The sequence below is a fragment of the Oratosquilla oratoria genome, chromosome 14 (genome assembly GCF_046742065.1).
Source record: "Oratosquilla oratoria isolate Oo_2021 chromosome 14, ASM4674206v1, whole genome shotgun sequence".
In the NCBI taxonomy this organism is placed as follows: Eukaryota; Metazoa; Arthropoda; class Malacostraca; order Stomatopoda; family Squillidae; genus Oratosquilla; species Oratosquilla oratoria.
This window is the reverse complement of record NC_134790.1, coordinates 59,334,842-59,358,512: the sequence shown is the minus strand read 5'-3', so window position 1 is coordinate 59,358,512 and position 23,671 is coordinate 59,334,842. Positions and strand designations below refer to the sequence as shown.

The 23,671-nt window shown below is 39.7% G+C and overlaps 1 protein-coding gene across 3 annotated transcripts in view; it reads right to left on the bottom strand.

Annotated features, from left to right (window-relative positions):
- Positions 1-1,879: 1,879 nt before the first annotated feature.
- LOC143032884 (uncharacterized) overlaps positions 1,880-23,671 on the bottom strand; it is a 254,968-nt gene continuing 233,176 nt past the window's right edge. For all 3 annotated transcript variants that reach the window (XM_076198094.1, XM_076198095.1, XM_076198093.1), the window contains one exon: positions 1,880-2,959. The gene's annotated coding sequence lies outside the window, so the exon portion shown is untranslated. The remainder of the gene's footprint in view (positions 2,960-23,671) is intronic.

The window sequence follows — 23,671 nt, the reverse complement described above, 5'->3', positions numbered from 1 at the left end:
GTGAAATGAGAAAATGGTCGGACAGAATTATGGATGCCAGAATGTTATCCAGAGAAGTGTAAGCAGAGGAGAATAGTGACAGCGACGAAGTGATACAAGATGTTTGCCGAAAATGGATACGTGCAACGAACTGTAAAAAGACCATGGGCGCATGGAGAGTTATGCGTAAGACCAGTCAGTTGCCCCCCCCCCCCACACACAAACCGTGTGTTAACTTTGCCGGTCATCACTTATATATATATATATATATATATATATATATATATATATATACACATATATATATATATATATATATTAATATTGGTGTGTGATTGATGAAAATCAATATGTAACTCATATAGATCATGTACATATGTGGCCAATCTGAAGTATCTTGATATAACCTTACACCATTAACCCTAAATGTTTAATACATCTTAATTTCAACCCCCTCCACCATAATAATTTCTGCGGATGCCTCTGGTTGACCTTTGAAAATCATACTCCCAATACAACTAGAACGACAAACAGAATGGCGGGGCTGGTTCGTAGAACATTCTTATTAAATTTGGACAAAGATGGTATGTTTAGAACAGGTAAGACCTCACTTGGAATCTGCCCAACAAGCATCGTCTCACTTAAGAAAATACATTGATATGCTTGAAAATATTCAGTGGAGGGTAACAAAATACCTGGTCTTAAAGATTTATCATACACAAATAAATTGATGAAAGTAAAGCTCCCCATATATACAGACGCCTGAGAGGCGATATGACTGTATGTTACAATATATCAACAGGCACACATGATCCAGCAATGTCAATGACAGTCATGGGGTGAAGGGGGCTTTGGGGAAGAGGGGAATGTCTGTTGAGGAAGGAAGGGAGAGGACGGAAGACAGAGGTGAGTGGAGAATGGTTGTATATGGATGATGTTGTGACTGCATGAGGAGGAATGGGCGGGGAAGTGGGGGGTGGGGTAGTATGTGTGAGTAAATTTTGACGCAGCCCGAAGGGATTTCTCCCCGTCCTCGCCTTATATGCAAAGGGGGACGGAGAGGGGGGGTCGCCGATTAAATGAAGCGGCCTCGCTGTGGATGTACTGTGTCTTGCGACACTGCTTCTGACCCAGGGCGGTGGGCAGGGTGCAGGGATGACCCGTCATCCAGGAGGTGCTCAGATGAGAGGAAGGGTGGGAGGGGTGTGGAGTGTATTTAGGGATGAAATGGGTGGGAGTGTTTTTATGCCTTTCCCTTTTTGGCTACCTCCCTTGGAAGGGGGAAAAAGCCTTGGTATATGTATGTATGTACAAGGAACAGCCTCCTTGAATACAGTGTGAATGTTCCCACCTTATTAACATTTAAAAAAATGATGTGATAATTGGTGGAACAATAGATACAAGATATGGCCACATAGCTGCAAATAGAGCTGGAGTCATAGGTCTAATCAAGGTTCTTTCCAGAGCTTCTCCACATAATCTATGATATCGACTTAACTTCCTGATATCATGATGTTGAAAAACAATATTTATTCATGAAAATACACTGGACGATTATTCATTTAATCATCTAGCCTCAATACTTGCCAAGAATACACCAAGACATGGCGAAAACAGGCCAGGCCATGTTTTCTAGCGGAGAAAATCCTTACATTAAAACCTAATTTATGTCAATCAGCAAACCTTTTATGTTATGTAAGTTAGTATTATATTTTGAAGAAATGAGTATTGTTAAGTGCTGGCAGATTTTCGAACAGATCTGGCAAAAACTGAAAAAGCCTCCATAAGACTGGCGATATTATTTGTGTGGCGTAGTGTTTACAGTGTGCCAGCTGTTTTCATTTACCAAGTGACTGAAGACAGTCTCCTTGGTTTTTCTTTCTGGTAAGAATACAAGTGATTATAAATGAAAATCTTTATTAAGTAAACATAATACAGGACTCTTGTGCCAGAGTAGCACATTAGGCATCATGTTTTTTTTTTTTTTTCATAACAAATAAATTTTCTTGTAAACGAGATCCAATATAATAAGGCAGATGTCAGAAAAAAGACTAACGTGATAGTGTTTTACAATGAGGTTACTGCAATAATTCACTTGTGCAATCTAGTTATTTGAGTTATAATGTTGGTTTCTATCACTAGTTTACACACTGTATTAGGGAAAATGATGATAGGAAAAGGTTTCCAGAAGGTAAAAATAAATTATTTGCTATAAATTAATATCCCTAACAACAGAAAGTGGAGGCCTAAATGGATAAAGACTGGTGTAGACTGCAGACAACTGCTTGTATAGGAATATATATATATATATGCAGAATCCACTAGGAAGAGAAAAAACACACTGAGTCTGAGTGCTTTTGTGATATATTCACATTATCAAGGAATACAGAAAAGTGAGTACAAACAAATTAAGATACAAAGTATAAATAGGACAAGTGACACATTTACCCTCCTTTCCAAAGCGTGAATGCTCAAGTTGGGTCCCTCAGTAAGCATTCATGCTTCGGAAAGGAGGGTAAATGTTTCACTTGTCCTATTTATACTCAGTATCTTGTTTGTATTCATTTTCCTGTATTCCTTGATAATGTGAATATATCACAAAAGCATTTGGACTCTGTGTTTTTCCTCTTCCTAGTGGATTCTGCATATTTGCGATTCATGTGTGTCTTGTGAAATTTTTACATATATATATATACACATATATATATATATATATACATGCACACACACACACACACACATAAATAAGAATTTAAGGTCATCATACTGCACAGTAACCTTAATGTGGATGACTAGAATTACATGATCAATAGAAGTGCACAACTGGTATATACAATGGTACTTGGCGTAACATTGAGCCAAATAATACTACCTATATACAAAAATTTTCATCAAATGTTTTACATTGGATCTAATTTAGATCAGACTTCCAAGCTACTAAATGTTGTAACATAGCCTCATTTCAAGCCTCATAGCCACCCGAGAGAGAGAGAGAGAGAGAGAGAAAAAGAAAAGAAAAAAAGTTAAGGGAGTGAATCAACAACATTCCTACTCAAAACAATGTATGATGCATAATTATATAAATTCATTTACCACTAAAAATTTACATATCTACATACATAGATTCAATCTTTTGGCTCTTTTCCTCAAGGTCAATGGATATATATATATATATATATATATATATATATATATATATATATATATATATATATATTTACTTTGGTGGAGGATGATTATCTACATGTCTAGTATGGCAGCTCTCAACAGTTCCTTTGGTTATATATATGTCCACATGTATATATACATATACATGTATTTACCTAGTTGTATTTTGCAGGAGAAGAGTTATGCTCGTAGTGACCCACAGTTGTATCTTTCCACATCCAGTTCTTCCTTAAAATCATATATAGTTTTAGCACTCACTGTTTTCTCTTTCAATTAATTCCATGTATCTATTACTCTGTGTGGAAAGCTATTCTTTTTCAAATCTCTTCTGTAACTGTACTTCTTAAGTTTCTTCTCATGTCCTCTTGTGTTTCTTCTGTCCCATTTAAGTAGATCATCCCTATCAAGGATTCCCATCTCTTTCATAATTTTGTAGATGGTTATCAAATTGCCCCTTTCTCTTCTTTGCTCCAGAGTTAGTAAGTTTAATTTGTCCAATCTTTGTTTGTATGTCAATTTGCTAAGTGTTGGTGCCATCTTTGTCGATGCTCTTTGAATTCTTTCTAGTTTCTGTTTTTTATTGTACTGGGTGTGTGTGTGTGTGGGTGTGTGTATGTATGTATGTATGTATGTATATATATACATATATGTTTGTAGGTGAGACAATTAGAGGAAAAGGTGGTAAGGAAACTCAGACTGAATCATGAATACTAATGTAATCATTACATCACATTAGTGTTCTTGTTTCCTTACCACCTTCTCAAAAAAGTAAATAAATAAATACATACACTAATGGTTTTTCTTCCCTTACAAGGGAGGGAACTAAAAAAACAATTATATAAAATCCACTCTCACACATTCCATCCCCACATACTCCCTTTCATCTTGGTTCCTCCTGGATGATGGGTCATCCCTGCATCTCATTCACTGGCCTGGATCAGAAGCAATGTAGCAAGACACAGCACATCCACAGCAAGGCTGCTTCATTTAATTGACAGCCCCCCTCTCTGTCCCCTCACGAAGAAAAAGAGAAGACAGGGAGAAATCTCTTTGGGCTGTGTCAAAATATTATTCACACACACTCCCATACCCACCCATCCCCCATTCACTCCCTTCCATGCATCACAGCATCATCCATACACAACCATTCTCCACTCATCCCTATCTTGTCTTCTTCCTTCCTTCCTAAACTGACATTCCCATCTTTCCTAATGCCCCTTTTTCCCCATCCATCCATCTCATCCTTGGTCACCCCCTCATGTTCACTTGTTCCAACTCTGCCTTCCACACCTCTTTTACAAATCTTTCTTCACTCATTCTTTCCATGTACCCAAATCATCCCAATACTTTTTCATCAACCTTATTTCCCAACTCCCTTTCCATCCCCAGTCTCTTCCTCACCTTGTTTCCCACTCTACGCAGTACCAAAAAGAATGTAAAGAAAATTGAAAGAATCCAGAGATCAACCACAAAAATGGCCCCAACATTTTCAAACCTGTCATATGAGGAGACACTGTCTAAATTCACCAACTTTGGAACAAATAAGAGAGAGGTGACCTGACCATCTACAGAATCATGAAAGGCATGGAAATCCTTGAGAGGACTTACTAAATTGGGATAAGAGAAATACATGGGGACTTGAAAAGAAACTCAAAAAGGACAGTTACAAAAGAGACCTGGAAGAGGAAGAAGAAAAAATATCCACACTATCTGGAACAAACTGGACAAAATTACAGTGTGTGTAAAAACTATACTAGAATTTAAAAGCAAACTAGACAATGCGAGATACAAAGACGGGATGCCATGAGCATAGCTTCCCTTCCCGTAAGATACTAGGTAAATACATTCAAACTCCTCTCTTCTTCTCTTATGTTCAATGTTTTTGACTTATACAGTGCTGTCAGTACAATTACTCCTTCATACAATCTCTTAGCATCCATTCCCAAAGGTCTATTTCTCATTACACTTTTTAATCTCCCAAGGTATTTACTTGCTTCTCACTCTACATTCTACCTCTACCTCCACTCCTCCCTTTCCCAACACATTTGCACCCAAGTATCTGAAGCTATCCACTACCTCCAGTCTCTCTCCCTTAATAATCACTTACAATTTTCTGCCACATTCTCCCCTTGTACATATCTTCACCTTTCTTTTAACCACATTTATCTTCAACTTTTGCACACCTTCCCAAACTGTCACTTTCTTAATCCCTCTTCTGATCCTGACACAAACACAGTGTCATCAGCAAACAACTGGTTTATCCTCCATTTTACTCCATTTTCTTTAACTATCTCCAATCCCTGACCTCCCACCCTTGCATTTACCTCTTGCACCACCCCATCCATGTATAAATTGTACAGCCAAGATGACATTACACATCCCTGACAAAGTCCCATCTTTACTTTAAACCACACTCTCTCCATTTCTAATTCTAACACAGGCTCTACTATTCTTGCAAAAACTCTTGACTGCTCTTATCAGCTTTTCTCTTATTCCATATATCTACAATACCTCCCACAGTGCCTTCCTGTCTACCTGTCATAAGCCTTTTCCAATCCATAAAGGCCCAAAAAACATCCTTACCTTTTCCTAAAGCTTTTTCACATATCTACCTTACCACAAAAATCTAATCCACACAACCTGTACCCATCCTAAACCCACACTGTTCCTCACCAATTCCCTCTGTTCCTCTCCTAATCCTCTCAATCAATCAAAACCCACCTATAAGCATTCCTAACTACACTCAACAAACTGATTCCTCTGGAACTACTATATTCACACTTGTCCCTCTTTTCCTTGTAAAGTGGAACTATACAGATACTCCTCCAGTCCTCCAACACTCTAACCTCTGTTAAACATTAAACAATCTCACCAGCCAGTCCACTATCACTGTCCCGTTTTTAGACACTCCACATGACAACCACCCAACCTAGGTGCCTTACCTCCTCTCATCTTTTTAATAGCTGCTTTCAATCATCTTTCCTTATTCCTCTTCAATTTTCCTCATTCATCACTATCATTTTCTTAGCACTTCCCATTGCAGCTACCTTTCCTTCCCTATCCTCCTGCACATTTACCATCTCCATAAAATACTCTGCCCATCTTCCTCTTATTTCCTTCTCTTCCACTATCATCTCTCCATCTGTACCTTTTATCTTTCCTCCTCTACTTGATTCACCTCCTCTTCCTCTCTTAATTTCCTTCCAAAACATCTTTTTATTACTTTCAATTTTTTTTGTCATAATCTTACCCCATTTCACATCTGCTCTCCTCTTTGCCACCTTTATCTTATGCTTTACTTCTCTTTTCTTTGTACCTCTCATATGATTCTCTTGTCCTATTCTGTAACCAATCTGTGAATGCTCCAACACTCTACCCTCTGTTAAACAAACATTAAACAATCTTACCAGCCAGTCCACTATCACTGTATCTCCCTTTTTTAGACACTCCACATGACAGCCACCCAACCCAGGTGCCTTACCTCCTCTCATCATTTATTTCTCCTCCATTTTCCTCATTCATCACTATCATTTTCTTAGTGCTTCCCATTGTAACTACCTTTCCTTCCCTATCCTCCTGCCCATTTACCATCTCCAAAAAATACTCTGCCCATCTTCCTCTTACTTCTTTCTCTTCCACTATCATCATATGATTCTCTTGTCCTATCTTGTAACCAATATGTGAATGCTCACTTCTTCTCTTCTACAACCTTCTTTGTTTCCTCATCCCACTACTCACTACCTTTCCTTCTATTTCCTCCCGTCTTCCTTGTTCCATACAGCAACTTTTCACACCATGAGGCTCTCTTCTTAAACCATCCCCATTCCTCTTCAACTCCTAGTTCTACTGTATCCTTCACTCCCACTCCTCTCTCAGCTTCTTGTACTCCTTTTCTTTCTCATTTAAGTACTTTACTTTAAATACCTCCCTTCTTTCTGTCATTTTCCTCTTTCTCCATCTATCCTCCAACCTTAACTTACCTTCTACCAAAAAATAATCTGATATTTCTCCACTCTCTCCCCTAAAAATATATACCGTACATCAAAAACTCTTCCTACTCTTCTTCTGGTTACCACTTTGTAGTCCATCAAAGCCCTATCTACCACCCTTTCCCATGTGTACTTATGCTTGACTTTCATCCTAAGCACTGTATTTGCTATCATCAACTTTCTAGACACATCTCCACCATCAACTCTCCACTACAATTTTTTCTTAGAACTCCACACTTCCCAACCACTCCCTCTATTGGTTCATTTCCTACCCTAGCATTAAGATCTCCCAATTGACATTTTTCCCTAAACCCTCTATGCACTCATTTAAATCTATCAAAAAAGCCTCCCTTTCCTCTACACTCTTGTCACTACCAGGCCCTTACAATATAGATGGCATAATTTCAGGATTACATGAATTAAACAATTATCTGGCAGAAGAAAAACCAAATATAATGGAAATTGTGGAGATGAAATTAAAAGGTGCACTACCACCAAATAGTGTTGGACAAGGTTTATATAATCAATGGATTAAAAATAGAGAGGAAAAACAGGGTGGAGTCATGTTTTTGACTAAGAATGTCTTAAATGTGACAAGGATTACTGAAGGAAATAATAATGTGGAATTGATTATGATAAAAGTTGAAAATAGTGACATGAAAAGTAGAAAATTTGTGATATATGTGCCCCAAAAACACATTCTTGGAAAGACAGTGACCATTCCAAAATGTTGGAAGACACAAAGCATGCATTAACCCCTTCACTCTGGGCCAAAATCTTGCGGGCAGCATTAGCTGCCAGATGTGCAATGTTGCGTCATAATACTCGCATTATAAAAAATAAAGTCACCGCTCTATTGCTCGTTCTCTCTTTCACCCGTGAATTTTGATAACCATAGAAAATATGATGAAGCCAGTTTACAGAGTATGGGGGTCACGCAGGTACTACAATAAATATAATCAAGACGCTGACATTGGCATCCTCGCGTACCCACTTGCTGCTCATGACGCCTACGTAGGCGTCATTGTATCGAAGGGGTTAAATGAAATACTGAAAGGAGGAAACTTAGTAATTATGGGTGAATTTAATTCTAAAGAAATATGTTGGGAGATGACAGTGAAAGGTGGAGAGGACCTTTGGGGAAACATACTACTGGATATGACCATTGAATACACAATGACTCAATGGGTAAAAGATAATACAATGTATAGAAATAATGAAAAACTGTCGAGACTAGACTTAATATTTACGTCAGAGCCTGAAATTGTGGATAAAATGGAATACAAGACACCAATTGGGAAGTGACCACATACTACTTGAGCTCAAACTAAAAGAGGAAATATATCTGGAAAGAAATGAGAAACACAGAAAAGGACTGATGTATAACAAAACGGATCTTGGGAAACTCAGGAAATACTTTTAAAAAGCAAATTGGGAAAAACTCATAAATGAAGAAACAGATGTGGAAGAGAAATGAATGATATTAAAAAAATCTATAATGGAGTGGATAAATACATAAAAAAAAAGTGCACATTAAGTGCTGGTACAATAAAATGTAGTGTGGCAAAGGATAGAAGAGACAAAGTTTGGAAAAGATGGGAAAAAAAGGGTAAGTGGCATATATCAAACTAAGAAAATATGCAGGAAAGAAAAAAGAAACTATGAAAAAGACATAATAGACAAATATAAGGATCAACCTAAATTATTCTACAGATATGTAAATGGAAAATTAAAAAATAGACAGGAAATAGTAAAACAACATCATGCAAATACGGAATATATAGAAGATATAGAAATGGCTGAAATTATGAATAATCATTTCAAATCTGTATTCACAAAAAAAAATACACACAACTGGGATGAAGAAAGGAGAGAAAGATCCCCCCAATGAAAGAAATAATTGTGACACAAAAAAAAAATAAAGGACTAAATAATGAACCTTGAAGTCAGAAAATCATACGGCCCAGACGGAATTGCAAACTGGATACTAAAAGGGCGAGGGACTTCCAAATTGTGGCATAAATATTGACATCAACATTATCGCATCCAAACTTATGGTGGCTATTGTATATACATGAGGAGGAGAACAGGGGTGGAAAGGGAGTTGGGAGATAGGGTTGATGAAAGAGTACTTGGATGGTTTGGATACATGGAAAGAAAGATTAGTAAAAGAGTCAACATAAGGGGGCAACCAAGGATAAGATATGGATGGGGTAAAAGGGCCATTGGGAAAGGGGAATGTTTGTTGAGGAAGGACGGGAAAAGACAGAAGATGGGGGTGAATGGAGAATGGTTGTGTATACATGATGCTGTGATATATGAAAGGGAATTGGGTGGGGGGGGAGTATGTGTGAAAAAATAATTTGATGCAGCCCAAAGGGATTTCTCCTTGTCTTCTCTTTTTTTGCATGAAGGGATGGAGAGGGGGGGTCGCCAATTTAATGAAGCAGCCTTGCTGTGGATGTGCTGTGTCTTGCGACACTGCTTCTGACCCAGGGCATGGGGCGAGATGCAGGGATGACCCATCATCCAGCAGAAGCTAAGATAAGAGGGTAGAAGGGAGTGGATTATGTTGGGGATGGAATGAGTGGGAGGGGTTTTTATGCCTTTGTTTTTTTGTGGGTATTGGCCCTGTCTGGGGTATTGGTTGCATATTATTGTGGCAAAGTAGCATGCAGTTGATACTTTAGGGTCTATATGGGGTGCCCCTATGGACCAGAGCCACACACCATTTTGTCTGTGATAGAGGAGGACTCTGTTCACAGAGAAATGATGACACTTATTATACTGCGACTGTCTCTCCATTATGCTGTCCCCCAACCCCTTGTTGCTATCCTGTACCATTTCTCTGAATAGTCATTTCCTTTTTTCACTTGCTCTGTGGTGGGGGATAGAATGCTGCACCAAGTCTTCCCACTTGAATTGTAAGAGGCGAGAAAAATGGGACAGGGATAAGGACTAGGAATCCTGCTACCTGTAGCCCCACAGGGGACATTCCTAAAAAAAGTAAAGGCATAAGAGGGTCTAAGAGTTTTCCAACCAGTACCCTAAGGTTTGGATCTTTTAATGTGTATGGATGTAGTACAGATGAGAGTAAAAGGGAAGAGATAAGCAGTATGTTTGTGAGAAGAAAGATGGATGTGTTGGCTTTGAGTGAAACTAAGTTGAGAGGGAGGGGTGAGTGTGAGTTTGGGAGTGTAGTTAGGAGGTTCTCAGGAGTGAAGAGAGGGAGAAGGAGAGAAGAGGTGGTTATACTAGTAAGTGAAGAGATAGGTAAATGTGTGGTGGAGTGGAAGGAGGTTTCTTCAAGGTTGAATGGATGAAAGTGAAACTGGGAAAGGAGATGTGGGTTTTTGTAAGTGCATATGAGCCTGGTAATGAAAAGAGTGTACAAGAACAGGAGTCTTTTTGGATAGATTTAAATGAGTGCATAGAGGGATTGGGGAGAAATGTCAATGTAGTGATATTGGGGGACCTTAGTGCTGGGGTGGGAAATGAACCAATAGACGCAGTGGTTGGGAAATGTGGAGTTCCAGGAAAGAATCGTGGTGGAGAGTTGATGGTGGAGATGTGTCTAGAAGGAGAGTTGATGACGACAAATACAGTGTTTGAGAAGAAAGTCAAGTATAAGTACACATGGGAAAGGGTGGTGGATGGAAGGGTGGTGGAGCATTAATGGACTATGTAGTGATAGATGGGAGCATAATAGGAGTTAAGGATGTACATGTTTTAAGGGGAGAGAATGGGGGAAATATCAGATAATTTTTTGGTGGAAGGTAAGTTGAGAGTGGAGGATAGATATAGAAAGAGGAAAAGGGCAAAAGGTAGGGAGGTGCTTCGAGTGAACTGCTTAAATGAGAAAGAAAAGGAGGAGTACAAGAAGCTGAGAGAGGAGTGGGAGGGAGTGAAGGATAGAGTAGAATTGGGAGTGAAGGATAGAGTAGAATTGGGAGTGGAGGAGGGATGGGGTCAAGGAGGGAGTCACAAGGTGTGTAAAGATGGTGTGTGGAACAAGGAGGATGGGAGGAAATAGAAGGGTAGTGAGTGGTGGGATGAGGAAGTAAAGAAGGTTGTAAAAGAGAAGAAGCAAGCTTTCACAGATTGGTTACAAAAGGACAAGGGAATCATATGGGAGGTACAAAGAAAAGAGAAGAGAAATAAAGCATAAGATAAAGGAGGCAAAGAGGAGAGCAGATGTGAAATGGGGTAAAAAAAAAATGACAGAAAATTTTGAAAGTAATAAAAAGATGTTTTGGAAAGAAATTAAGAGAGGAAGAGGAGGTGAATCAAGTAGAGAAGAAAAGGTAAAAGGTGCAGATGGAGAGATGATAATGGAAGAGAAGGCAGTAAGAGCAAGATGGGCAAAGTATTTTAGGGAGTTGCTAAATGTGAAGGAGAGGGAGGGAAAGGTAGTTGCAGTGGGAAGTGCCAAGAAAATGACAGTGATGGGTGAGGAAAATGAAGGAGAAATAAGGACGGATGAAATGAAGGCAGTTAAGATGATGAGAGCAGGTAAGGCACCTGGTCTGGATGGATGTCATGCAGAATGCCTGAAAAAAGGTGCAGTGATGGTGGACTGGCTGGTGAGATTATTTAATGTTTGTTTAAGAGAGGGTAGAGTGGCAGAGGACTGGAGGAGTGCCTATATAGTTCCACTTTAAAGGGAAAAGGGGACAAGTGTGAGTGTAGTTGTTTCAGAGGGATTAGCTTGTTAAGTGTAGTTGGGAAGGCTTATGGGAGGGTCTTGATTGAGAGGATTAGGAGAGGAACAGTGGGAGTAATTGGTGAAGAACAGTGTGGGTTTAGGACAGGTAGAGTTTGTGTAGATCAGATTTTTGTGGTAAGACAGATATGTGAGAAAGCTATAGGAATATGTAAGGATGTTTTTTTGGCTTTTATGGATCTGAAAAAGGCTTATGACAGGGTAGACAGGAAGGCACTGTGGGAGGTTTTGCAGACATACGGGATTGGAGGAAACCTTTTGGGAGCTGTCAAGAGTTTTTACAAGAGTATTAGAATATGTGTCAGGATTAGAAACGGAGAGAGTGAATGATTTGAGGTAAAGGTGGGACTTCATCAGGGATGTGTTATTTTGCCATGGCTGTTCAATATATACATGATGGGGTGGTGTGAGAGGTAAATGCAAGGGTGGTGGGTTATGGATTAGAGATAGTCAAAGAAAATGGAGAAAAGCCAGCTGTTGTTTGTGGACAACACTGCGCGTGTAGCAGGATCAGAGGAGGGATTGAGGAATTAGTGACAGTGTTTGGGAGAGTGTGTGAAAGGAAGCTGAAGATAAATGTGGGTAAAAGTGAAGTGATGAGATGTACAAGGGGTGAAAGTGGCAGCAGACTGGAAGTGAGCATTAAGGGAGAGAGACTGGAAGTGGATAGTTTTAGATATTTGGGTGCTAATGTGGCAGGAAAGGGAGGAGTGGAGGTGGAGGTAGAATGTAGATTGAGAGAAGCGAGTAAGTGCTTTGGTGGATTAAAAAGTGTAATGAGGAATAGATATTTGGGAATGGATTCTAAGAGGGGATTGTTTGAAGGAGTGACTGTGCCAACAGCACTGTATAGGGCAGAAACAAAACATAAGAGAGGAAGAGAGAGAGGAGTTTGAACGTGTTTGAGATTAGGTGGCTGAGAAGTATGATAGGGGTTACTAGGCTGGATAGAGTGAGAAATGAGGTGGTGAGGAGGGAAACAGTGGTGGAAAGGGAGTTGGGAGATAGTGTGGATGAAAGAGTATTGGGATGGTTTGGACGAATGGAAAGAATGAGTGAAGAAAGACTAGTAAAAGAAGTGTGGACAGCAAAGGTGGAAGGAGTGAACATGAGGGAGTGACCATGGATGAGATGGATAGAAGGTAAAAGGGGCATTGGGAAAGAGAGGAAATGTCTGTTGAGGAAGGATGGGAGTGGACAGAAGATAGGGGTGAATGGAAAATGGTTGTATATGGATGAGGTTGTGATGCATGAGGTGGAATGGGTGGGGGATGGGGGGTGAGATAGTATGTGTGAGAAAACTTTGATGCAGCCTGAAGGGATTTCTCCCCATCTTCTCCTTTTCTGCATGGGGGGACGGAGAGGGGGGTCGCCGATTTTATGAAGCGCCCTTGCTGTGGATGTGCTGTCTTGTGACACTGCTTCTGGCCCAGGGCAGTCGACAAGATGCAGGGATGACCTGTCATCCAGGAGGTGCCAAGATAAGAGGGAGGGTAGAGGGTGGAGGGGAGTGGAGTGTATTAGGGATGGAATGGGTGGAAATGGTTTTAATGCCTTTGTTTTTTTGCTACCTCCCTTGTAAGGTGGAAAAAGCCTTTGGTATATGTATGTAAGTAGCATGCAGATGTTACTTTAGAGTCTATATGGGGTGTCCCTACAGACCAGAGCAAAACATCATTTTGTCTGTGGTAGAGGAAATCTCTATTCAGAGAGAAATGATGATACTTTATTATACTGTGACTGTCCCTCCATTATACTGTCCCCACTCTTGTTACTGTCCTTACCATTTCTCTGATTATTAATTTTCTCATTTTGCTAAACCCTGTGGTGGGGGAAAAGAATACTGCCACCAAGTCTTTCTGTTTGAGTTGTATGAGGCAACAAAAATGGGACGGGGACAGGACTAGGCATCCTTCTCCCTGTAGCCCCATATGGGGCATTCCTAAAAAAAAGTAAAGGCATAAAAGGGTCTAGGAGTTTTTCAACCAGTATCCTAAGGTTTGAGTCTTCTAATGTGTGTGGATGTGGTCCAGATGAGAGTAAAAGAGAAGAAATAGGCAGTTTGTGAGAAGAAAGATGGAAGAGTTGGCTATGAGTGAAACTAAGTTGAAAGAGAGGGGCAAGTTTGAGTTTGGGAGTGTAGTTGGGAGGATCTCAGGAATGAAGAGAGAATGAGGGAGAGAAGGGGTGGCTATACTACTAAGTGAAGAGATAGGTAAGCATGCAGTAGAGTGGAAGGAGGTTTCTTCAAGGTTAATGTGGGTGAAGCTGAAACTGGGAAGGGAGATGTGTGTTATTTTAAGTGCATCTAGGCCTGGTAGTGAGAGGAAAGGGAGGTTTTTTGGATAGATTTAAATGAGTGCATAGAGGGATTAGGGAGAAATGTCAATGAAGTGATATTGGGAGATCTTAATGCTAGGGTAGGAAATGAGCCAATAGACGTAGTTGGTAAGTGTGGAGTTCCAGGAAAAAATTGTAGTGGAGAGTTGATGTTGGAGATATGTCTTGAAAGAGGGTTGATGATAGCAAATACAGTATTTAGGAAGAAAGTCAAGCACAAGTACACACAGGAGAAGGTGGTGGATGGAATGGTGGTAGAGCGTTAATGGACTATATAGTGGTAACCAGAAGTACAGTAGGAAGAGTTAAGGATGTACATATTCTAAGGGCAAAGAGGGGGAATATCTGATCATTTTTTGGTGGAAGGTAAGTTGAGAGTGGAGGATAGATGAAAAAAAGGAAAAGGACAAAAGGTAGAGAGGTGCTTAAAGTGAACTGCTTAAGTGAGAAAGAAAAGGAGGAGTACAAGAATAATCTGAGAGAGGAGTGAGAGGGTGTGAAGGATAGATGGAATGGGAATGGTTCAAGGAGGGAGTCATAAGGTATGCAAAGATGGTGTGTGGAACAAGGAGGATGGGAGGAAACAGAAGAAAGGGTAGAGAGTAGTGGGATGAGGAATCAAAGAAGGTTGTAGATGAGAAGAAGCGAGCTTTCACAGACTGGTTACAAAATAGGACAAGAGAATCATATGAATAAGAGGTACAAAGAAAAGAGAAGTAAAGTATAAGATAAAGGAGGCAAGGAGGAGAGCAGATTTGAAATGGGGTACAAGCATGACAAAAAACTTTGAAAATAATAAATAGATGTTTTGGAAAGAAATCAAGAGAGGAAGAGGAGAATCAAGTAGAGAAGAAAAAGTAAAAGGTATAGATGGAGAGATAATAATGGAAGAGAAGTCGATAAGAGGAAAATGAGCAGAGTATTTTAGGGAGTTGCTAAATGTAAAGGATAGGGAGGTAAAGGTAGTTGCAGTGAGAAGTGCTAATAAAAATGACCATGATGATTGAGAAATATGGAGAAATAAGGAAAGATGTGAGCAGGTAAAGCACCTGGGTTGGATGGATGTCAGGCAGAATGTCTAAAAAAAGGAGGTACAGTTATGGTGGACTGGCTGGTGAGGTTATTTAATGTTTGTTTAAGAGAGGGTAGAGTGGCAGAGGACTGGAAGAGTGCCTGTATAGTTCCACTTTACAAGGGAAAAGGGGACAAGTGTGTGTAGTAGTTTCAGAGGGATCAGCTTGGTAAATGTAGCTGGGAGGGCTTATGGGTGGGTCTTGATTAAGAGGATTTGGAGAGGAACAGAGGAAGTAATTGGTGAGGAACAATGTGGGTTTAGGACGAGTAGGGGTTGCATGGATCAGATTTTTGTGGTAGGACAGATATGTGAGAAAGCTATAGGAAAAGGTAAGGATGTATTTTGGGCTTTTATAGATCTGGAAAAGGCTTATGATAGGGTAGACAGTAAGGATGGATGGGAGTGGAGTATATGAGAATGGAATGGGTGGGAGTGGTTTTTATGCCTTTGTTTTTGGCTGCCTTCCTTTCAATGGGGAAAAAGCCTTTGGTATACAGACACTCCTCATTTAACAATGTACTCGGTTAATGACAACTCGGAGATACGAGCGTCACGACTTTGACAATATTCATTTCATGAAAACATCTCGAATTTGGTACAGTGGCAGCGCAGTCGAGAGTAAGTGTACCCAAATGCAGCTGTGTATGATACGTTGGGCTTAGGCAACTGGCAGCGCTGGGATAAAGCCAGCATCTTATCTTCCTCAGTCACTAACAGTCTCCCTCGGTCACTGTTAATGTACTGTACTTTTTTTTCCCCTGAAGATGTCGGAAAAAAGAAAATCAACTATTACTACTGCTCATGGTTCTTTTATCAAGAAGCAAAGGAAAGTGATTAATTTAGAAACAAAGCTTAAGATAATCAAGCAACATGAGGAAGGTAGTAAAGTCCAAACAATTGCTAACAGCATGGGGTTGGCTCACTCTACCATATCTACCATCCTCAAAGACAAAGAAAAAGTGAAGGAGACGGCCAAGACTACAACGGCATATAATGATAATACATGAGATGGAGAAATTATTGGCCTTGTGGTTTGATGACCAAATAAGCAAACAATTGCATATGAGCCTTAATATAATTCAAAGCAAAGCACTTAGCATTTTCAGTATGCTCAAGTCACATGAAGGAGAAGAGAGTAAAGTTTACAGCAAGCCATGGTTGGTTTCAGCAATTTCATTGTCGATTTAGCTTGCACAATTGGAAGATTTCTGGTGAAGCAGCAAGTGCTGATATGGAGGAAGCAGAAAAATTCATCGATGAACTAGGCAAAATCATTGAGGAAGGAGGATATTGCCCAGAACAAATCTTCAATGTAGACAATACAGGATTATTCTGGAAGAAGATGCCAGAGAGAATGTATCTTCACACAGAGGCTAAAAGTATGCCCAGATTCAAGGCATACAAGGATCGAGTGACGTTGCTTTTAGGCAGAAATGTTGCAGGGCACAAGCTAAAGCCATTTTTCATTTATCGTGCCCAGAACCCATGGGCTTTAAAGAATGTAAACAAGTACTTGTTGCTACTGTTTTATCGGGCAAACAGCAACACATGGATGACTCGAGCTTTGTTTGAGGATTGGTTTACCAACTGCTTTATTCCAGCAGTCAGAGAATACTGCCTTCAAAAAGATATTTCCTTCAAGATTCTGCTTCTTTTTGATAACGCTCCATCCCACCCCCAACATACTGATGACCTGCATTTGGATGTGAAAGTAGTTTATCTCCCCAAAAATACAACATCAATTCTTCAACCAAATTATCTCCGCATTACTTTTGCAAAGGCAGTAGCAGAAACAGAGGATGGTGTACTGACTCTTTGGGAATTTTGAAAGAATTATAGTATTCTTCATTGCATCAAAAACATTGATACAGCTTGGTGTGTAGTGACTGAAAAATGCATGCAAGGTATATGGAATAAGGTGTTTGAAAAGATTTTGTAATAATTTTGAAGAGTTTGATAGAGATGCCAGCATGGAAACAATAAATAATAGAATTGTTGATCTTGCCCAAGAATTGAGTCTGGAAGTGGAAGCTCAAGATGTAAATCATTTAGTGAACTTTGTTGAAGGAGAGTTGACCGATGAAGATTTAATTGAGTTGGAACAGCAGCGACATATAGAAGAGTGGGAAGAAGAAACAGAAAGAATAGATGAGGTAAAGAAGAAGTTCACTACTACAGGGTTGGCGAAAGCATTCACGAAAGTGAGTGAAGTGATGTTAGAATTAGAGAAAATGGATCCTAATATTGAATGCTTGGCCAAATTTGAAAGACATATGGAATAAGGACTATGGGGCTATTGTGACATCTATGAAGAAAAAAGAAATGAACAAAACAGTTATCCATACTCGGATTTTTATGCAGAACCCCAACCCCATCTCAGACTCCGACTTCCCCATCCCCTCCACAGATCCCTGGCTCTCCTGTATCTGGGCCATCAGCTAGCCCATCACCTTTTCAGAAAGTCTTCGATTCTGATGAAGACAACAATGTTATTTTTTAAGGTTTTACCTATTAAGCAATTAAATATGATACAGTACTGATTTGTAGTATGTAAAATTTCTATTTCTTTTTTTGTACCTGCTAATTCTAAGAATTTCATATATTTGTAAATTGTTTACCTTTATTTTTTGTAATTTCAAGAATTTCATATGCCAAATAAACCAAGATTGTTAAGTTGTCTTTCCTTTACTGAAGCCTATCTTTCATTAAAAAAGAATACTTTCCCTTTGGGTGTCAGCTGTGTACTATATGACCAAGGCATGTTTTTTAAGTAAGTACAGTTTTGAAATAAAAATGAAACAAGTAGACTTTTCATAAAAATTTAATTTTCATATGAAAACCTATACTGTAATCTACTTTTCAACATAATTATGGAATCATCTGACCATGTTTAAGTTTGTTTGTGAGTATCTGAAATGTCTCCGATTGAGAATGCCACTGATTGTGAAATACGTGTTGTAATTCGTTTTCTTACTGCTAAAGGCGTGAAGCAGTTGAAATTTATCATCAGATCAGTGAAGTGTATGGAGAAAACATTACAAGTGATGGGATGGTGCAGAAATGGGTGAGAGCTTTTAAAGATGGCCATACAAATGTGCACCAAACCATCAGTAATGAGTGAAGGTTGTCCACTTCGTTCCTCATCATGCACATTTGTACGGCCATCTTTAAAAGCTCTCACCCATTTCCACACCATTCCATCACTCATAATGTTTTCTCCATACACTTCACTGATCTGACAATGAATTTCAGTCACTTTCACGCCTTTGGCAGTAAGAAAACGAATCGCAGCACATATTTCACAGTCGGCGGCATTCTCAATCGGAGGAGGCATTTCAAATACAAACAAACTTAAACACGGTCAGATGATTCTGTAATTATGTTGAAAAGTAGATTACAGTAAAGGTTTTCAAGTAAAAATAAAATTGTTATGAAAAGTCTACTTGTTTCATTTTTATTTCAAAATGGTACTTAAAAAAACATGCCTCATACAAGAGAAATTAAGATGATAAATTGAAAAATTTAAAAAGTGCTAAGATACAAGAGAAAATAAAAAGATGAATATCTAGCCTAGGCTACTGACAAAAACAAAATATTTTGCTTTGAACTATGTACAAGAAAAAATAAGATAACATGAAAATTTAAAAAAGTGAGATACATGAGAAAATAAAAAGATGAACACCTAGCCTAGACTACCAACAAAAACAAAATATTTTGTACTGCACCATGTACAGGAGAAAATAACAAGATAAACACCTAGACTAGGTTGTGTCTTTAACCTAAAAAATCAGCTTGTTTATGTTTTGGTAATGTGTGTCTAACCTAAAAAATCAGTTTGTTTATGTTTTGGTAATTTGGTAATGGAGAATGGTTGTATATGGATGATGTTGTGATGGATGAGGTGGAATGGGTGGGGGGATGGGGGGTGAGGTAGTATGTGTGAGCAAAATTTGACGCAGCCCGAAGGGATTTCTCCCCGTCTTCTCCTTTTATGCATGGGGGGACGGAGAGGGGGGTCGCCGATTTAATGAAGTGGCCTTGCTGTGGATGTGCTGTGTCTTGCAACACTGCTTCTGACCCAGGGCAGTGGACAAGGTGCAGGGATGACCTGTCATCCAGGAGGTGCTAAGATAAGAGGGAGGGTGGTGGGGTGTGGAGTGTATTCAGGGATGGAATGGGTGGGAATGATTTTGTGCCTTTTCCTTTTTGGCTACCTCCCTTGTACGGGGGAAAAAGCCTTGGTATATGTATGTATGTATGTACCAGTTGATAACAATATTGTCAACGTACTACACTTATATATGACAATTTGAGTTGTCATAAAGGGAAGCAATTGCTTAATGATGTGGTCCTTAGAACGAAACCTCGTCATTAAATGAAGAGTGCCTGTATTTACGTAAACGAGTTACCCCCGGATTCTGTGGACTGTTTTGATCACATTTTCTGTGTTTATTATTACTCAGAGTAAAAGAGAATGAGTAATACAGCAGTGACTTTATATTTTATAATACAAGTACAGTAGAAGCCCAATTTAACGAACTAATTCAGCTAAGGTCCAGTCCGCTAAAGTGAATTTTCCGTTAAATTGAGCGAGTGAGCGTTGGTGTAACAGTGTTACCAGAGCGGATTGTAAAAATGATACGTACCTAAAAATTCCCTAGTGTACACACACACACACACACACATACAGTATATATATTATTGTTAGTGAATTATAGGCAGCACAATTGTGAATTGCAAACGAACAGCAATGTGCAGTAATTTGTTGCAACGTGTGTGTGCATGTGTGTGTGTGTGTGTCATGTAACAATGATATGAGCTGTCTGTGAATTTCGGGGAATATTAGTCATAGCTTCGTGTTTGGTTCGATGTACATAATTCTAGCGATTAATAGGACTGGGCAGTTGGTTTTTGATTAGTGAGCGTTATTGTTGTGTTGTTGCAGAAAACATAGTTCGTTGTTATAGAAGTGTTTTTCATGGTGATTACTCTCGCATACTGATTTTGAATTTTCCCATCAACTTACTGTTTCATTATTTTGTTTTCCTATTATACCGTCTATTTCTACTTGAATATATTTCTGCTACAATTATACTTTATACATATACTGAATTATATATTATTGTATATATATTATAGTACGTATATACACTCATGCCTCGATTTAAAGGACTAAAAGGGGGGAACACCGGTCCGATATACCTGATTGTCCGAAGTTTCTGATACTACTGTATTTCAACGATTACGTTACGAAAAAATGAGAAATGAATACAGTACGGTACTTTTACTTAACCACTTCACTCCGGACTTAAATCTCGCGGGCAGCAGCCAATGCCAGCCGTACGACATGTCGTAATAATACTCGCATCATAAAATATAGTCGCCGCTTATATCGATCGTTCTCTCTTTCACCCGCGAATTTTGAAAACCACAGAGAATGGGATTCAGGGCACATTTGGAAGAATGTAAAAACACAGGGGCGACTACAATAAATATAATCAAGACGCCGATATGGCAGCGTCGCGAATCCACTTGCTCCTCATGACGCCTACGTGTGCGGCACCGTATGGAAGGGGTTAAGCACACTATCCAATCTGTTAGGGTAAATACCTGGGATCTGGCCCAAAATTTTCACCCCAAGAGTACCAAGTCCAAAATTTTTATCAACCGAATACTTCAGCGAATATTGGGTAAGTTGTTCCTTTTGTTTACGAATATCAGACACAGTTTGTTTCTTTACTCCATATCCTCTTCCATACGGTGCCGCCTACGTAGGCGGCATGAGGAGCAAGTGGATACGCGAGGCTGCCATATCGTCTTGATTATATTTATTGTAGTTGCCCCTGCGTAATGACATACTCTCTAAACTGTCTTCATCACATTTTCTATGGTTATCAAAATTCACGGGTGAAAGAGAGAACGATCGATATAAGCAGTGACTATTTTTTATGATGCGAGTATTATGACGCAACATCGTATGTCTGGCAGCTAATGCTGCCCGTGAGATTTTGGCCCGGAGTGAAGTGGATATTCATCACACACCTGCTTCACCGACACTCCACTTTCCAACTTTTTAATCAACTCAAGCTTCTGTGATACTGTTAAATTGACTCTTCCTCTTTTCTACAGGATGTACAGGTGCCATGGTTAAAAAAACTGTTGAATTATTTCACAAACAACACACAAAACAGGGCCAAAAAGGTAAAAAAACAAGGAGCAAACAGCTCCACGTGTTCCGGCACAGTTGTAAACAAAGTGACCATAGGTCATCTGGCGGTCAACTGAGGAAACATCGGACTGGGTCCGGTCACTCCGGACGATCCGGAAGCTACAGATTTTGTCCGTTGCATCCGAAATCCGTTAAAGTGAGGTCCATTAAATCGAGGTATGAGTATCTATTTATATACCTCCAAAATACTAAATTATAAATTTTTCCTTGACTCCACCACCACAATCTGGTAACATCTGATAACATTGGACTGTGAGACACGCATGTGGCCAGTTGACGGAAAATGCTCAACTTAGCGGACCGTTTCCGCTAAACTGAGCTATTTCCGTAGATGCGCGTCTGGCCAGCTAGCAGAAAATGGTCAACTTAGCGGACCATTTTCGCTAAGTTGAGCATTTTCGTTATTGCTATTTGCAGTTCGCAAATTTGAGCTTCCGCTATATTGATATCCATTAAATCGGGCTTCTACTGTAGTGGGATATAAAATTACATACGGCAGCTGATGCTGCACACGAGAATTTCAGTCATACTGAAATGGTTACCAGCTTTCCCCCAATCCCATATATCTGCAAAACCTCCCATAGTGCCTTCCTGTCTACCCTGTCATAAGCCTTTTCCAAATCCATAAAGGCCCAAAAAACACCCTCAACTTTTCCTAAAACTTTCTCACATATCTGTCTTACCACCACACAACCCCTTTCCTAAACCCACCCATATGCCTTCCCAACTGCACTCAACAAACTGATCCCACTGAAACTACTGCACTCACATGTGTCCACTTCTCCCTTGTAAAGTGGAACTATAAAGGCACTCCAGCATTCTATCCTCCCATACACATACATTAAACAACCTCACTAGCCAGTCTACTATTACTGTACCTCCCTTCTTCAGACACCCTGCATGTTACCCATCTAACCTAACTGCCTTACCTGCTCTTATAATTTTCAAAACTACTTACACCTCCATTTTCCTCTCCTATCACCGTCATTTTCTAAGCACCTCCCACTGTTACCACCAATCCCTCCCTATCCTCCTCCACATTCAATAGATCACCAAAATACTCTGCTCATCTTCCCCTTACTGCCTCCTCTTCTGTTAATATCTGTCCATCTGAGCCTTTTACTTTTTCTTATCTACTTGACTTACCTCCCTTTCCTCTCTTAACTTCCTTCCAAATCATCTTTTTATTACTTTTAATATTTTCAGTCATACTCCTCCCCCATTTTACATTTTATATATATATATATATACAGTAGCCGCGAAAAGTTTGGGCGCAAAATTATAGGCGCCCCAACTTTCCCCTAAACTCAAAACATGCGAAAAATACAACTTTCCACCCAAACTTTTCGCTATTTTTCAATGCTAGCGTTTGTACCCATATTTAGCCGAGACAATACACACTATTTGGCAACTCTGTTTAGGCGCACTCGATGTCACATGGGGTCAGTTTCTAAACATCTCTCACAGAGAGTAGTCTTTTTTTTGCGGTGGTCTCTGTTTTTGTGCCTTGATATCTCCGTAATGGGAAATGGTAAAGAGCTGGAAAGAGACACAGTTGTTACAATCATAACCCTCTATAAGGAGGGTTATAAGTGTAAAGATATTGCTACTCGTGTGGGAATTGGAGTGCGTCAAGTGCAAAAGTGGACCAAGAAATATCGAGACGAAGGAAGTGACATCATTCGTACTCCAAAACATCGCTCTGGTCGGCCAAGGAAGATATCAAATCGTACTTCTACGGTTCTAACTGCCTCCTACGGTTATTAGGAGGCAGTTAGAACCGTAGAAGTACGATTTGATATCTTCCTTGGCCGACCAGAGCGATGCTTTGGAGTACGAATGATGTCACTTCCTTCGTCTCGATATTTCTTGGTCCACTTTTGCACTTGACGCACTCCAATTCCCACACGAGTAGCAATATCTTTACACTTATAACCCTCCTTATAGAGGGTTATGATTGTAACAACTGTGTCTCTTTCCAGCTCTTTACCACTTCCCATTACGGAGATATCAAGGCACAAAAACAGAGACCACCGCAAAAAAAAGACTACTCTCCGTGAGAGATGTTTAGAAAGTGACTCCATGTGACATCGAGTGCGCCTAAACAGAGTTGCCAAATAGTGTGTATTGTCTCGGCTAAATACGGGTACAAACGCTAGCATTGAAAA